The sequence below is a fragment of the Culex quinquefasciatus genome, chromosome 1 (assembly GCF_015732765.1).
Source record: "Culex quinquefasciatus strain JHB chromosome 1, VPISU_Cqui_1.0_pri_paternal, whole genome shotgun sequence".
In the NCBI taxonomy this organism is placed as follows: domain Eukaryota; kingdom Metazoa; phylum Arthropoda; class Insecta; order Diptera; family Culicidae; genus Culex; species Culex quinquefasciatus.
In genome coordinates, this window is record NC_051861.1 from 37210025 (window position 1) to 37225132 (window position 15108).

The 15108-nt window shown below is 40.6% G+C and overlaps 1 pseudogene; it reads left to right on the forward strand.

Annotated features, from left to right (window-relative positions):
- The first annotated feature begins 8877 nt into the window (after nt 1-8877).
- Nucleotides 8878-10003, forward strand: LOC119769516 (annotated as a pseudogene).
- The last annotated feature ends 5105 nt before the right edge of the window (nt 10004-15108 follow it).

Here is a 15108-nt window from a genome sequence, read left to right on the forward strand (position 1 = left end):
GAAGAACATTTGCATCAATCGGATTCAAACGTTATTTAGAACTTCCGAACCCTTGCCAAGTGGACAAAAGCTCAGCGCGTATTTAGTTGGTAGTACCGTCAACTGGGGCGAATTGGGACAGCAGTTTTAACCATGTTAAAGCAAAATATTTTGATTTTTCTGGTTGGTTTCGGATAAAACAGACTCAGACCAACAAAATGTGTACATCCATTTCCCAATTTAAATCCTTTAAGTGTTCTAAACACTTCTGTCCCTATTCAGACTGTAGTCCCGATTCACCCCAGATGACGGTAACAGTATTCCTAATTCCGGTTGTAGCTCACCAAGCCGCGATGGTAGTGGTTAGCATTTTTGCTTACCAATTAAAAGGACGGGGGATCGAACCCCGGCTCAAGCTACTATGATTTTTCATTCTTATTCAGAGTTTCAAAAATTTATAATTCCTTCACTTTCTCGTTGGAAGCAGATGGGAATCGAACCCAGGACCATTCGCATAGCGAACACTGTAACCAGTCAGCCACGGCTGCTCCTTGGGCACGCCCTACTGGCTTTGTCTTGAATGATGTGTGTGTATGTCAGAATAAATGAAAGAATGGTTGTTTTACAAAAAGAACGAGCTCACCAGTGAACAAATTGTTCAAAACCAGCTTCTCTTCAATCGTCTTCGTCTACGTCAAACGGGGGCTGGTTCCCGCTCAAAAAAGCCCGTTCCCGCTTGGGCTGTTTCCGCTTGCCAACGCCCACTCGTGATCCGCTTCGTCCATCTTCTGTAAGATTTTCCACGCTTTTGACGCAGCTGCAACTAACCGGTCCCGGAGTACTAATCCGTGCCCTCGGCTCCGATTCCCTTTCATTAGCGGGATGTTGACCTTGACGGGGACCGAGCACCATCCTGGTCTTCGGGAAAGGTTCGACACACGGAGAAAAAAGAGTTCTTAAAATCGTGAACAAGCGTTCATGAAAATGGGAACCTCGAACAAAGTGTTCAAATTCCATGGTACGATTTTGAAAAACGTACCATGAAATTTGAACACTTTGTTCGTGGTTCTTATTTTCATGAACGCTTGTTCACGATTTTGGGAACTCTTTTTTCTCCGTGCAGCTACCGAGTTCCATGCCAGTTCCGCAACAAACCCGGAGCAGGCCACGTTCTCCATTGAACGGTCCTCTTCCAGCACCACCACCACCGCGATCCATCCAAATTATCCCATGTTTCGCCTAACACTCACTTTTGAAAAACTTAAATTGCCAAGTAACATTCACAACTTTTCATGAAAAATTATTAGAGCCCGAGAAAAACTGTGACAGCGAACAGTTTTCGCGTCCGCACACCCCGATTGCTACGATCGAAACCTGTTATCTTATAAAACGGGGTGCAACAAAAATAAAATTCGGTTAAGAACTTTTTTTCCAATTCACGAGTTTAACATCCGTAACTACAAAATGAATATTACAGCACATTCTTCGAAATTGTGGAAACTAGGGAAATGGGATTCCTCAAATAACTTGGCTATGATCAACAGAACCTCGAAAAAACACCACCGTTTCATAAGAAAACAAACAATTTCTCTCCACATCACCGAAAAGACACTTCCCCGAAAAGACGCTTCCCCGAGCAAACCATTTCCCTTAAAGACCACATCCTCGAATGAGGATTTCCCCTAAAAAAATTTCCCGAATGGCCATTTCCCCTGATTTGCTATATCCCTGAAAATCTTTTTCCCGAATGGCCATTTCCACGAACCCGGCCAAGCGTTGTTCTTCAGACGATTCCGCTCATTTCTGGCCATCTTATAGAAGTTTCATGACAAGACAGTTTTCGACCAAATTAGCTAAAGTTTGGCGTGAGAGGGGAACCACACCAGAACTTAATCTGAGAACTTTTCAAAATCCGTACCCACCCTAATGCACATGCAATAGCATAGAGCTTTGGCGACGATGTGACATGTTCTAGTATAATGTCAGCATTATAACTCATAATTTAAATTCAACAACTTATTCCAATTTTCTCTTGTCGTTTTAACGATGTGGATGGGGTCTTAATGCGTGATTCGCCATTGCGGCATAACAGTAAAATTTTGCGCAAAATGTAATAAAAAACCCTAACCATTTTCAAGTTCACTTTGAACAACGTCGCTAGGTGACCTGCCCCCAAACCGAGTCGTGCACCCCAAAACGACCCCAAAGTGAAAAATTATGCATTTCCGCAATTGCGCGCACTGATTGTTTCATCTGATCAGACCACACAGTATTAGCGTCATAAACGAGACGCACAGCAAATTTATATGGCTGTATGTTGGGTTAGATTTGGGTGACCCCGTCCGTCTCATGCCACGAGATAAAGAGAAGGAGAGTTTTATTTATGGGATCATTCACTCAGCGATAATCAGCGCTGATATAACAGCTTGATAATGCTGACTGCTACCCATGTTATTTGAGAGAGTGAGCAAATTGTTCTGAGTGGCGTGGATAACTGGCCGATGCCAAGGGGACCGTTTGCTACTCAGTTCCAAGTTCAACCGAGTTTCAGGGTGATCTTACAGCCATTATGGTGAACTTGGAAGTTTTGTGCCTGCCCTTTGAGATGAGTCACAAGGTAATTGCAATGCATGGATGCGAAGGGAACCCCTACGATTTTGGCACCATTATTAATCCAATCGATCCCTAGCCTAGAATCTGGGAGGGAGTATGAAACGTGGGTTTGTCCCGCTCACGTTCCTAGTTAGGAGTGTTCTTTTATTACGTAACGCTAAATTTGTGATTTTTGACCCCCTCCCCCCTTCGTAACAAATCGTAACAGATGAGTTACGTCGTTAATTTAAACGTTTAACAGCACTGCAAAACACGCTTCTTATTTTGAATGCTATGATTCAAAGATTCAAACCTTGCTACTAACTTTAGAATATTTTAAATTTTCAACTGAGAGTAAGCAATAATTCTTTGGAAATTTTAATAAAAACTTGTAAAAACATTTCAGTCGAAAATTCATGTAACATGGATAATATCCGGAGTTTTTTTTAAAGGTCCAGTAAACCAAATTTTCAGTTTTTGCTTTTTGAGTGTTTTTTAATACCCCTGTCTCAAGGCGGTTTCAAAAACACTCAAAAAGCAAAAACTGGAAATTTGGTTTATTGGACCTTAAAAAAAACTCCAGATGTTAAAATTTTCGTTGAAAAATTAAGTGCTTCGCGCTTTTATTGCTGGTAGACTAAATTATGGGTGGCCAAAATAGGCCTTTTTGTTTTCCACGTGACAAAATATTGCGTCAGAAGTGGGTGAAATTTTGTGGAAGAAAAACCGAATCCAAGTTTCGAAATTATTTATCTTTGAAGCGCAGTGATAATATTGGATTAGGATTATACAATATTATTTGGCATGTGCCATTCATAGTCATTGCTAATTCGTCGCCAACAATTCAAAAAGGGTCATAAACATAGGTTTTGTGTGAGAAATAGCGCTTATTAAAATAAGAAATAGCGCTTATTAAAATGACAGGGACTGCCCTTAAGACCAGTGGTTCCCAACATAACAGCGCCATCTTACAACCTGTCTAAGTACATTGGACAGATGATCCGCAAATCGATCAACAGCCAGTACAACGTCAAGGATTCTTTCGAATTCTGTGAGTTTATCAACACTGTCACACTACCACCTGGACACGTGTTGATCTCACTTGATGTAGTCTCGCTCTTCACATGTGTACCCAAGCTACTAGTCGTCCATGACGTCATATATGGGTGGGAGGGGATCAAGAAGCATGCCAACAACATCAATCTCGACCTTTTCTTAGAGATGATCGAGTTCTGCATCGACGCGAGCTATTTCAAGTTCAATGAGCAGCATTACCAGCAGATCTTCGGCACGGCCATGGGAAACCCATTGTCCTCCACGGTAGCAGACCTAGTGATGGAAAACCTCCTAGTATCTGTCGTCCATAAACTGGACTTCCAACTACCTTTCCTCAAAAAATACGTAGACGACATCGTTACGGCCATTCCCCCAGACAAGCTGGACCACGGGATGGAGGTGTTCAATTCGTACAATGAACATCTTCAATTCACCTACGAACTAGAAAACAACTACCGACTACCATATCTCGACATGCTGCTAGTTCGCACTGAAACCCAAACCATCAGGACAGAATGGTACCAAAAGCCCATCGCGAGTGGTCGGTTCCTCGACTTTCACTCGTTCCACCCCTTGAACCAAAAACTCAACACTGCTACCAATCTAATCAACCGGATCAACACCTTCTCTACAAACCTGTCCGACCAGCAGAAGGTGAAAATAATGGACAACCAGCTGAAAATCAACAATTACTCCCGAGCTCTACGCAACCGGCTTATCAACCACAGAAACACTCGCCGTATCAACCCCCCTGTTGATCCAGTCCAGAATGACCAGACTACACCCACACAACATCTGCAACATACCTACCGTAGCATACACTGATAATCAACATTACACGAAAGTGTGTAATCATACTTGAACTGAAAAATCCCATACAAGTGTGTAAAAGTGAACTGAAAAAAGTGTAATGCTGTTTACCAGTGTAGCATACATCCCAACACTGACTGAACAAGTCAAAAAGCAGCTGAAAAAGGACTACCCACACATAAAACTGGCCACAAGGAACATCAAAACAACCAAAACAATGTTCACACAAATGAAGGACACCACCCACAAGGAGGACCACAAAAATGTTATCTACAGCCTGGGATGGGATAAACAGAGAGAAAAAAACCTATTGTCAAACTAAACCACTTTCAACATGGCCGCTTCTGTCAACCTAAACCAGTCCTTTCTTATTAGGAGAAAATGAGAAGTATTGTAATTTGAGTTGAGAAAAATTAAAAAAAAATTAAATCAATTTCACAAATAATTGTAAATTGCATTAATAGATTGTTTAAAATATTTTCAATTGAAAGGCATTTATTTCTATCATACACCAAATGTTGACTTATCAGCATTTTCATTTTAAAAAACAATACATTTCATGAACTGACTATTCTTTTGCCCATTTAAAACTATTGTTATTTTTTTCGCGTTACATAGAAATGTCATCTAGATTGAACAATATTAAACCTGGGATGGGATAAACAGAGAGAAAAAAACCTATTGTCAAACTAAACCACTTTCAACATGGCCGCTTCTGTCAACCTAAACCAGTCCTTTCTTATTAGGAGAAAATGAGAAGTATTGTAATTTGAGTTGAGAAAAATTAAAAAAAAATTAAATCAATTTCACAAATAATTGTAAATTGCATTAATAGATTGTTTAAAATATTTTCAATTGAAAGGCATTTATTTCTATCATACACCAAATGTTGACTTATCAGCATTTTCATTTTAAAAAACAATACATTTCATGAACTGACTATTCTTTTGCCCATTTAAAACTATTGTTATTTTTTTCGCGTTACATAGAAATGTCATCTAGATTGAACAATATTAAACCTGGGATGGGATAAACAGAGAGAAAAAAACCTATTGTCAAACTAAACCACTTTCAACATGGCCGCTTCTGTCAACCTAAACCAGTCCTTTCTTATTAGGAGAAAATGAGAAGTATTGTAATTTGAGTTGAGAAAAATTAAAAAAAAATTAAATCAATTTCACAAATAATTGTAAATTGCATTAATAGATTGTTTAAAATATTTTCAATTGAAAGGCATTTATTTCTATCATACACCAAATGTTGACTTATCAGCATTTTCATTTTAAAAAACAATACATTTCATGAACTGACTATTCTTTTGCCCATTTAAAACTATTGTTATTTTTTTCGCGTTACATAGAAATGTCATCTAGATTGAACAATATTAAACCTGTGATTCCCATGAAATTAAAATGTGGCGTGAAGAAACAACATCGTACTGGATTTAAAAAGCAAACAAAAATAATGGCCACATTTTAGCCTATTTGATTTTTTTTCGCACTTTTTTATTTCAACTCATTGCCACAAATTGAAAAACAAACTTTTTTGCTCTTTGAAGTGAATGAATTGGTACAAATTTGAATTCTTGCCAGCCATTTCTTTCGATTCTGACACCTTAGGGCGTGCGACCTATGGAATGTTAACTTGCTTCAAAGTTGAGTAAAAATTGCCGTTGAATTCGACGTGCTCCTCTTTGAGGAACTGGGAAAGATTTATTTACTTTCTTTGCGTAACGGGACAACGACAGGAGCAGATCTAAGAAAAAATCTCCCCTCCCATTTAATGACTTGCAGGCTCGCTTGTAGGCTTTTTAGGATTTTTTTAGATTGAAGTAAGAAAACGCATTTAAATCGTATTGCATTTTTCACATCCAAATGAAAATTAAAAACTTACTTATAAAAAACACATAAAAAATGAAGAAGTGAACATTTTTTTACTCATCTTTGATTTGCCAACCATTTCAAGTGATTTGTATCCGGCAGCTCCTTATGAACGGATCCACCGTAAAACGATGGAACATAAACTCAGGATTCCCCACCCACGTCCAACCGCAAATTTTAACAGCCAAATTCAAAAAAAATCTGCGAGGAAAAACTAAACAACATTTCAACCAAAGAAAAAGTCATCCGCATGCTTGAGCACTGAGTTGAAAAACATCATCAAGAAAATTTGAATTGTCAAGCTATCTGAATCACAGATTGCTTGTTATTTGTTTTCGAACACAAATTTTCTTGCAAAAAACAGAAGAAGAATACAAACGTAAACATTCAAAAAGAAGACTCTATCCAGCCGTCCCGTCCCAGTCTACAGCATACCCTGCACCGACTGCAACCAACAATACATAGGAATGACAACACACAAACTCCGAACCAGGATATCAGGCCACAAATCAACACTCAACACACTGGAACGACTACGACAAACAGGTATCCCCCAAGATGACCCCCAACTAACAACACTTAGCGAACGCACAGCACTGCTGAACCATTGCATCCAACAAAACCACACATTTCAAGCAAAACATTGTAAAAGGTTCCAAGTCCATTTTCAAAACATTGAGAAAAATCAAGTTGAAATTTGCGAAAAGTTTTTCAAATCCCAATTCAATAAAACTAGGGTAATTTCAAAGTTTATTCCCTTAAAGGATGGAAAACTGTTGCTATTGTATTGCCTTGTGGTCAAAATTTCCAATAAATATATTATAATCGAGAATATTGATGAAAAAGTTTCAAAGGCCCCGTCAGAAAGTTTTGATTCCACGAGATATGCTTTGGCCCTTTGCACTTGAGTCCCTTTGAAAACTGGGAAAGTTTCACTTTCCATTTTGGCCCCTGGCCTAACACGATGACAGCTTGTTTATGTTGATGCTTTGTTTGTTTGTACCGTGGCCAAAACAGCCCTAACCAAAACAAATTTCTTTATTCTGTTTGGCCTTTTGCATTGAATACATTTTTTCGGTGTTTTAAATTGTTTTTTAAAGTTTTTATACATGGTTTTTGTGTTATTTTAGGTATGAAAGATCGTCTAAAGCCTTAGGATTAACTTTGGATGTTGAAATTGAAATACTAGAGAATATTTATTTTGAGCAAATTGATGTTTGTGGAAGAGTAACTCAACTGTTGATTTGTTGATTGGAGACGTCGCGGACGGCGACGTAACATGGGTTGTCGGGGTAAGTCTTGGCACCGGTTGGTGGTCTCCACGCATTGTGTTTTGGATCGCGTCCGAGGCCAGCATATTCTCCATTCAAACACTGACTTATCAGCCGCTCCGGATCGATGCGCCAGCGACGAAATGAACGAAGTGTTGGCGTTCGTGTCGTCGGATCTGCTCGTGATGTATTTACCGTCGTGGCGGTCATCGGTGGTTTCCACGATTGCCGGGTTGTTCCGGAAGTTGTCAACTGGACTGATCCCCGGCGTATTTATTTGTTGGCTGGGTATAGGTTAACTTGTTACACGTCGTTGTTGCCGAATTGGGGTTGCTGGTGACGCCCGTCGACGAAGTGCGGTTGCCGGTTTTTTCCATGAAGTAGTTGATAAAGCAGAGACCGTCTGAATTGTGGTTCTGCTGGGTTTTTGGATCCGAGATTTATTGGGGTGTAATTTTCGGCACTGTCCGTACCGAGAATTGATGCTGTGATCACCACCCGGACGCCTACTTCTACCGTCAACATTTTTACATCCCCTGCTACTTCCGCCGGTGGACAAAGCCGAGACACGCCCTGCCAGTCCCGCAGGACCGGCTGCTCGGACCGTTCGTCGTTCTATTCCACTAATTTGAAACAAAGGGCCATACTTTGTATCTATTTTTGTTTTGAAATGACACTGTGTTGGTCCCTGGACCTAACACGATTTCAAAACAAAACAAATCAGTTTCCATATTGGCCGTTTGATGCCAAGGGTCTATGAGGAAATTGAAAACAAACAAAATGTGATAAACTTTGGCCTTTTGCAAAACTGGATTTTTTCACATAAAAATCAACTTTTTATACTTTTCTCGAAATGTAGTGATAGTTTTCGGCTAAATGCATCGTTTGTAGTGAAAATCCCGTTTGTTTACATTTTTGACTTAGGACCTTTTACAATGTTTTGCTTGAATTTTCTTTTGAAAACACAAAAATTCTAGACCGACACAACATAGAATCAGCCTTGCCCATCCTCGAAATAATTCACATTTCAATTACACCAAACACAGTTAACAAACGTACAGACACCGAACAGTTAAATCCGAGGGGTGAGACACATGCCCTAATTAATTAAAAATAATCGTTTAGTAAATTAAAATTTACAGTTAGTTGATTGGGATTATCGCTAATCAATTAGCGTATTCCTACCCTTCAAATTTTATCTTGGGCTGACGGACAAACGTCAACAAATCAAAACAAACCAAAAATATCACTCGTGGTTGCGGCCGTAAAGCAAACGTTTGGTAATTTAATTGGCCAAACTGGTTCTGGAACCGAGAACAGCACCCCTAGGACCCCCAGAGCTGATTGGAGATCGACGTTGGTATCGGCGGGTAACGAAACCAGACACGTTTCACGGCAACTGGAACGAGGAGGACGCGGCGGGACGATTTGCCCAGACGTCCGAGGACGAGCTGAAAAAACGCGTCATAAAAACGATGTCGCCGGCACAGATTCCGCGGGCAGCGGTGGATCGTCGTCGGTGTTTGGTGCGTTCAAGGGATTCGCCGGGGTGACGTCGACACCGGCGGTGGATCCTACCGAGGTAGGAGCCAGTCCATTTTCGCTTCTCATTGGAATCGCAAAATCTACGAATGGGACGGCGGCCACGAAGTTCGCGATGGAAGCCAGCATCTTTGCCTCGACCGACCCGAGCAAGGTCTTTTCCGGGGTTGGAAGCTCGCCGAAGGAGGACACAGCAGGCTCCGCTGGCAAGGACACCGGGGATGAGAGTATGCGGAAAACGCGAAGCCGCTCATTGTGGCTGCAAATCTGGGATTCACGTTTGGAAGAGTCGCGCCAGCGACGACTACAAACAAGGCCGCGGCACCGATTCCATTCAGCTTCGGGTTTGGCTCGACAAGTTCCACGCCCAGAACGGGCTTCATCTTCGCCAACGTGGCCAAATCCACCGAGGACAGCAAGCCGGACGAAAAGGCCTCCGCCGATGACGACGAGGTGGAGTTCACGCCGGTCAAGGAAAAGGACAGCATCTTCTCCAAGCGGTTCAAACTGTTCGTCAAAACTGACGGCAACTACTCGGACCGTGACATCGGAACTCTGCACATCAAAAAGGTGGACGGAAAGGTACAGATCTTGGTTCGGGCCGACACCAGCATCGGCCAGATTCTGCTCAACATCATTCTGAACGAGGCGGTGCCGGTGCAGGAGATGGGCAAGAACAACGTCATAATGGTGTGCGTTCCGACGCCGGAGACGAAGCCGTCGGTGCTGCTGCCGGTCAAGAACGGCGAGGAGGCCGACGATCTGTATGAAACGCTGAACAAGTACAAGCCCAAATAAGTGGTCGGGTCATGGAAAATTTGTTAATGTTTCATTAAATAGGAAATAAATTACTCAATAAATATTTAAAAAAAAACAGGAAAATGTACTCCTGTAAAAAGCGTTTTTTGGACGTGGTTATATCGCTGTGTCATGTGATCCCACGTTCACTTCCACGACGGTCATCACTACCGCAGAACCTAACCTTCACAGAAAAGACCCGGGCGCATGCTCCGGGACACCATTAGCGAGCGGTTAGTTATGATAAACAGTAGTCAATCAGCAAGTAGGTCGCCGAAGACCGAGCGCGACCCAGCTGATGATTAAAGATCTCGAGACAGTGATGGAGACAACGCCGGATGTAGCACGGACGGCCAGCATCCAGGGCGAGGGCAAAAAGTCGATTGTCACCGGAACAGAATCGCAGCAGTAGAAATTGAAACTTGCCGTTGGGGATGAAGAGAACGAGGAGACGTGTAAGTGTTTAAGAAGCGGTTGAGTGAGAGTGGCATGACGCCAGACGAACCGACATCGGAAGCTTGGCCTAACAAAAGTTGCAGCAACTGGTTTAAAAACCGGTGAGTAATGGCTTTGACGATCCCCGATGTCGAAAAAGGCGTCCACTTCGGAGCCAAGGTCCTTGTTGCCTCGTCAAATAGACCCATCTGGGACTGGATGGTAGAACAGCGACAGACGGGAGTTTGGCCGCGGTAGTAGCTGCTGCATCTTTCCGCGCACCTTCTACTCTCGTTTGGCCAAAATCTTCATAACTTTCGCCGACAGCTTCTTGTCCTTGGTCTCCTTCTTGTGCAGCACCAACTTGGCCGGGTTTAGTAGGCCTTCATGCCGAAATCCATGCTCTGGCTGTGCCCGGAACAGATTATTTTGAAAATTCAATGTTTTTCCTGTGTTTCAGTTCGAAGATAGAGACATTTTCAAGCTGTCAAAATGACTTTTCTCAACGACAAGATAACTTAATATAAGATGGGAATGGAATATCAAATCAGCGCTAATCAATTAGCCAGTTGACGAAAATCAGCGCTAATCAATTAGTGTAAAGATGATCGATTAACTGTGTCCTGCCCCTCGGTTAAATCCCACTTATGCTGGCATTATAAACAACCTAAAATTTCATAACAAACACAGACATGACAACAATGTCACTGTCAACTGTAACCCAACAGAAAATTAGACGAGTCCCTTTCCAATTCCCCAAAACACACAAACACACAATCAAAGTGAACAAGATAAAAGTGCACACGATAGAGCTCCGAACAATAACGACCAAAAACAGTTAGAAACGACATCTAGGCGAAAAAGAGAATCCCCAAAATCATTACCAAACCAATGCAGTAAGTCTCCACAATACGAATCCATACACTCCCGATCAAAAATATCGACCAATGAACAAACATTCAATTTTTATAGTTTTCTCGACGCCACAAAACTGACATTTTACAAATTTTACAAAACTGAACCAAGACAACCGAACACCTACGTACGAGTAAGTACACATACAAATACACAAAAATTAACGGAAAAACCAAAAACCAAATTTCTAGTTTCCCTGAAGATGATTCGCAATTCGCAATTCGCAATTTCGCAATTTTCAGTGTAAGAACGGGCCTTGACCGATCTTATGCACTAGGTTCCCGACGAACACGCACTGCCCTTACACCTACATCTCACCCTTGCTCTGAGTCAGTACGAGCAGCACGCTAGAACACGCTTTGAGTGTTCGTGCCAGGCATGCACACCTTCTTTTCCGGTTACGCATTTTAACTCGGCCGGGGGTGGTACATTACGTAGGGTTTGATGTAAGTATAAGCGCCTAACCATTTAAAGTGTGCCTATCAACTTTCATTAAAGCAAAAACTGTTTTATTTTTAGTTTGAATTCAAAAACTAATTGTTATTTACTGTGTATTGTTTTCTCCTGAAATCTTCCCTAATGTTGAATCGTGTTTATCTGTTGCTATTTCTTTTGTCGCGGTGCTGTGTTACAATATTTTGGTCCTAAGCATTTTAGAAAAGTTTTTCAAAAGTACAATAGTAATATTTGTGTTAATCCTTTAATCATTCCATAAATTGAGTAAGGGTAAGGTTCGACCTCATTTGCTTAAGAAAAAGGTGAAGTTTCAAAACAATGGACAGTGAAGGAAGTATACTATGTAAAGAATCAATAGTAAAAGAAAGATAGTAATTTATGAAGTAGATAAAGAAATGAACAACAGTTAATAAATAGAGGTAACAAACAAGCTTAGATTGTATTGAGGGCAATTTACAGGGAAAATGAGAAATTATTCAAATACATAAATAAAGAAAAGACACATGATAAACAAAATTGACATCGCTGCCAAATTAAGGGAAAGCAGACAGTTTGTTGCAGCAGCATCAATTGTTAAAATAGAGTGGAAAAGCGTTGAGAAATAAGAGAATCAAATGAGTAAAATCGAAATCAAATGGAGGATAGTAAACAGAAGCTGCGTTAGAAAATCAGTGAAACAAAATAAACAGAAGATAGGTGGTAGCTGAGAATGAAGAGAAGAGAAACCCCGTTGTGCGATGCTCAGGTACATCCACAGCAGTTGACTCAACATACTGCGAATCAAAACAATACCGTCTACAATCACAAATTACTTTCCTTTCCCACATTGTCGCGCCCCTTTCTTCTAGCCGTCTCTACTCTGACCCTCGCTGGTCAAAGGTTTACGAGTCGTTTCCACAGGCCACCAGCTAGGTTACACCTTGTCATCATGATGACTAAACCAAGCCAACGTGGAGGTAAGAAAATAGGACACTTGCAAGGAACCAGAGCCATGCTGTTTTGTCCAAACAGCACTACGGATGTAGTTGGGCTCTTCCGGGATGTTCCTCGCCTAGGTGAGTCAACCGACGAGTATCATCAGTATCGTGCACCCTTGGCCTGCTTCTAGTTTCCCTGAAGATGATTTAATAAAAATCGAAACGTCGGATAAAGTACACAAATAAGTGTTTGAACTGCTTCCAACGCCTGCAAGCCGAAAATCCATCTCAAAATAAAATGATAACGACAAGTTATGCCAATCTCGATTTCAACCCTCTTCTTAAGATTTCATGACCTCATACGCTCGACGCCACCGACAAAATAAATTATAGATCGATTACAATACTTGCCACTTCTTGGTGTCATTTTGCAAACAGTAAATAGGTTCCGCTTTGACAGTTTAAAATTGAGGCCGCTTTGCGAACCACTAGTCACCAGCTAAAGAGTTAGTAGCTTGATGTGATGGCTAAATACGGCGAAAGGAAAATTATCAAATTGAATCAAATGAATTCATATCAATTTTGAAAACTCGATAGAAAACTTAACACTGCAAATTTATTTTAGTGTTAATTTTTCGATTTGCATTTTTTTTGAATAATTTAAAATATAAAAAAGAAATTTGTAATCTTTGACTTAGCTAGAAGAGATAATTCAATCAATAGAAAATTGATGCTTAAGTTTTTACATTGAAATTTAAAGCAGTTTTTCAAATGAATTGCATGTATTTTTCCATAAATTTGAGGTTTTTTTTTGCATTTTTCCCTCGATTTACTCAACCTGATTTTGTTATGATCTTTGCTTAATTTCGCATACTTTTGTGGTCTCTTTTACATGAGCAATTCTCAGAAAAAACATGGGTCATCGAATGAAAATTCTGTGACGGATGGATGGTTTATGGAAAAAGCATACTGTTAATTTTTTATAATTAGTTTAAAAAATGCGAAAAAAAAAACTTTTTGCGGTACATACTGTACATCGAAAATTCACTTAAGGTGAAGCCGTCCATCATTTTCAAGGAAAATTGATCATAACTATAGAATGCTCTGTATCTCATTTAATTTAACGAATTTCTGCACCAAAATGAATCAGCATGTGCCGGTTCTGCAATTCTGCGGGTACGGCAATAGACCTATTGATTAATGATGATTTTAATAACTTTATATGAAAGGGCTATTCTAAACCACTTGTTGAAGGAATTTTATCAAAATATTGAAAAAGAAGCAAAATTTATTTCTTTGAATGAAAAATCATGGCAATGATGAAAGTCTTCACGTTGAATAAAACAATTTCGAAAACATATTGTCAGAGTTTGAAAAAATCAGTAAAAATGGTCGATCTCTAAGATGCGGTTGATCACTTTTTCGTTTGACACTTTTTTAGTTTGTACCCCGTTGGTTGGTCAAAGTCAAACGAAAAAGTGACGAACTGTCACTTTTTACACGGCGCTCACCCATACTATCAAAACAAACGTTTGATAGTGTGTGTGTGAACTCCGTGTAAAAGGAGTGTCAAACTAAAATGTGACCCCGTTCGTTTGACAACAGTTGGGGGTTGAGTGTATAGGGAGTGGGTTCGATTTCCGCCTTATCCTACTGGAGCTTTTCGATCAATCTTTAATCCGTTTAATATATTAGAATTCAGTCTAGGCGGTGTGATTGTTTTTACATCCATAGCTTATTGCTGCCTTCCTTTACGTTGGTGTAACGCTTCCTCCTAAACCAAAAAAGATTTTTGCTTATTTCAAAAAGCGAGTTGTAGATCTCAAACCGGACCGAATGAAATTGTCCCGGACAAAATCTTTTCAGCCAGTGCCGACAAATTCGTGTGGCAAACAAATGTCTACACACACTCCCACTAACATTTGAACAGAATTTGAATCTGTGTCGATAAGTATACATGCAGATGTATCTAGGAGGCTTATTTTAGAAGTTTGCATTTCGAGTGATTTTAAAGCCGTTCCACAGTGAAGAAGGCAAAAATTAAACTTGAAAACAAACTGCACTCCATAACAACAACAAACAAATTCATACGACACAAAAGCTAGTGAATCAAGATTGACAGCCGCTGGTTTATGCGATGCTCCCACAACATATAGGGCCACTTGAAGGTAGGCCCGGCCCACACAATTATAGAATTGTAACAACAACCGCTGCTGCTGCGCTGGTCGTGGCCTATTATGGATGCTAATCTCGTAGTTGACACTAGACACGGTTCAAGGACACCTGGGTGCAATTTCGAATAGGGATGGGCCTCGCAATCTACAACATTGATCTTCACTGTCAAGGTGATGAAAGCGAGAAAGCCAAGTTGCTCGAACCGTTATAGCAGTCGCCATTATGGCGACCTGTCAAAACAAAACATAACCTGATCATTCCACCTTGTGCTATGTTTTGATT